This window comes from Nicotiana tomentosiformis, chromosome 8, assembly GCF_000390325.3.
Source record: "Nicotiana tomentosiformis chromosome 8, ASM39032v3, whole genome shotgun sequence".
NCBI lineage: Eukaryota > Viridiplantae > Streptophyta > Magnoliopsida > Solanales > Solanaceae > Nicotiana > Nicotiana tomentosiformis.
In genome coordinates, this window is record NC_090819.1 from 102,468,506 (window position 1) to 102,471,646 (window position 3,141).

General features: G+C 34.1%; 1 long non-coding RNA gene across 1 annotated transcript; it reads left to right on the forward strand.

Moving 5' to 3' along the window:
* The first annotated feature begins 367 nt into the window (after nucleotides 1-367).
* LOC104119347 (uncharacterized) lies at nucleotides 368-2,183 on the forward strand. Its single transcript, XR_011410097.1, has 2 exons — nucleotides 368-1,729; nucleotides 1,827-2,183. It is a non-coding gene; the product is annotated as an uncharacterized lncRNA (long non-coding RNA).
* Nucleotides 2,184-3,141: the final 958 nt, after the last annotated feature.

Genomic DNA, 3,141 nt, shown 5'->3' on the forward strand with positions numbered 1-3,141 from the left:
CAAGTCTTGGAATGAAAAAGAAAAATCAAAATTAAGGGGGAGATTTGTGGGACCCAATTCAAATAAAAAAATAAAAGGAAAAAATAAAGAAAATTATGATTGGAGGAAAAGAAAGTTAGGCGCCTACTATCTTAGAATTGCAAATTGCATTTGAAATTTGCAGGAGATTTGTGGGACCTATAAAAAGGAAATAAAGAAAAAGATGAAAAAGTTGCATATGGCAAATTGGGCGGCTGAAAAATTTGCCAAGTTGGGCGGCTGAACTTTGCAAATTGTTGAACCAATCTGATTGGTTGGGTTGGTGGCAATTTTGCCTATAAAAGGAGCTATTCGTTTCTCATTGAAAACATACCAAAATAAGAGAGAAGCAATAAAATTTAGAGAGATTAATCCACAGATTGTAATCTATGAGATAAATAGTGAGTGTGAGTAATATTGTAGTGAGGTGTTTAAATATAGAGTGTTATGTTTTTTCAAAATTGTAGTAGTCTCTTGACACTACTAAGTTGTAATATTAGTGGTAATATTGCTCCGCTCGGGTATTGTATTTTACCTCGTTAAAAGAGTTGGTATCGTTGTTACTCTCTTGTGTTATTATTATTTGCCGTGGATATTATTTCTGAAAGGGATTATTATTTTTTCCCCGACAAAGGAAAATGAAAGTGATTTTATAATAAAGTTTGAAAAATCTGATGAAAATGATCATCTAAAGATAAACCCGTTTAAGAGAACAAAGTGAGTTTGTAAAAATTTGATTCTTACAGTTTGTAGAAAGAAAAGTGTGGATGAGTAGTGATGTTGACGTCATATAACATATATAGATTTAAGCGAGTGGTTTTTTCTACTAAGGAAGAAAGGGTTCTTTGGAGCTTATGGTGGACATGGCAATTGCTTTTAATCTTTCTCGACATGAAAATTTGTGTTTGTTTACTTACACTGTGGAGAGAAAATTGATTGCAGTTTGCTGGGCTTGTTGATTAATTAGTAATACCTTTCTTTATCAATCATAAATTGACAAAAGAAACTATTTTTTGGTATAATTTCTAAATCTAGCATTGTTTGACGAGTTTTTGTTTTGATTTTGAGAACGTATCTCTTGGTTCTACTCTTTATCCTTGCTCCTATGTTATATTAGTACATCTAATTTACAAGCATATGATGCAGTGCAAGTCTCTGCAAAGAATCTTCTGTTTTTTCAATCTTTGAACTATGTTTGCAAAGTAATATTTTTTAGGGAAAATATATAGACGGCCCCTTAAACTTGGCTCCAGTTTCTATTTTGACACCTTAATTTAGCATTTTTCCTATTAAACACTTTAATTCTATTTTGGTGTATACCATTTAAACACAATGCATGTCCGTCCAAAGGAGCGTTATGTCCACACATGATAAGCGCGTGAATGTTATTAATATTTGCTTATGTGGATATTTCAACGGTAAAAATAAAATCCGATTTTCCCATTTTTTCTCTCAAGAATGCCCTAATTCCTCTTTCGTCTTCTTCCCTTGCAAATTTGCCATTTTCCCCTTCTACTGAAGCTTAGGTGCCCAAGCTTGAATCTTGATCTGATTTCTTCCTCATTTTTCTCATTTATCAGTTCCATATCACAAAAATTAACAACTTCTCGTAATGGAATGAAAATTTGCCACTGTGGATTTAATGCGCCACTGACTATATCATGGTCGGTCATCTACAAACCCAGGTCGGCGATTTTATGGTTGTAAATTGGTAAGTCGGTCGTATTATTTTTGTTAGACCCTTGAATTTCTTAATAAAAAAATTTGTTTTTAATTTTTTTGGCTGCATTTCTTTTTGAATTTTGTAGGGTCGAGGTGACTGCAAATATTTCAGATGGCATGATGATGAAATGCCTGACCAAACTAAGAGGATTATACGGGGTCTGTTGAAGAGAGTCGAAAGAACTGAGAAAACAGTTGCGCGGTTAAAGTAATTATTTGTTGTGGTGGTGGTGCTGTTTCTATGGATTTGGCTTTGGTGATGCTAGTGGTTTGAAGAATAATGTAGTAGTTTTATGATATACTGGTGCTAATAGTGTTGTAGTTGCTGCTATTAGTTCAAGAAAAATATAGTATGTTGGAAGTAGGTACTAAGAATTTGGCCTTTTGTTAATGTACAGTATCTTGTTATGAATGAAATGGAAATGACCAATTTTTTATGCAAATTTAAGTTCAGCTGCACTTCATAATGTGTTATGAATGAAATGCAAATTCATATTCATGAATTGAAAATATAACTGCCTAAACATTCCATTGCATAATATGATGGACTAGCATTATATCCAAGCTCAAAAATAGAGCATTGTTTTGGTCTACAAATTACAAAAAAACAGAGCATTGTTTTCCCAAACATATAACTGCCCAAACTAGTAAACTCTAATAGAGCATAACTGCCCAAACAAAAAACTGGTAGTGACATCTTAGATAACATAAATAAAAACTGGTCTGCTTCACAGTGTAGATGCAGCTGAACTTGTTTGACTTGAAGAACCCTTTTTCCTTGCTGCACTCATTTGCTAAAGTTGTGACCTTGTCACTGCATTTCTTCCTTTAAACTTCAATCCAAGGGGCTTCCAATATCTATGTTAGTTGCAGATGTATCCTTGAATGTCCAAGCTGATATGACTCTCTCAGATGATATACCAGGCTGTAAAATATAATGAATTAGTAAAAAATAGAACAATTTCAGCCCACAAAACTGCATTATAATAAACTATACACCCTTACATTCAGGATAGTATTTCCAGTCATAGTGTCAGTAAAAATCCCAAAACCAGTATGCATTGGCCTTTTATGTCCACTGGTTGCTGCATTAGTCGAGCCTCCTCCTAGTGTAGTTCCTCTTCCTTTTCCCCTACCTAGTTCATAGCCTCTTCCTCTTCCTCTTCCTCTTCCTCTTCCTCTACCAAGCCCAGTTGATTGGTTGTTGCTTTGTCTTTTGACAACACTTGTATCCTCATATATAGAGGATGTATTGCTTTGTTGAGATGGTATTTCCTGAGATGATCTTGGTGGAGGTGGTGGCATATTTTGACTTTGTTGAGTAGCACTTCTTGGAACATGCTGACAGAAGTAAAAGAAAAGAATATCAGAATTGCAAAAAAAGAATGTAAAAAACAGAAT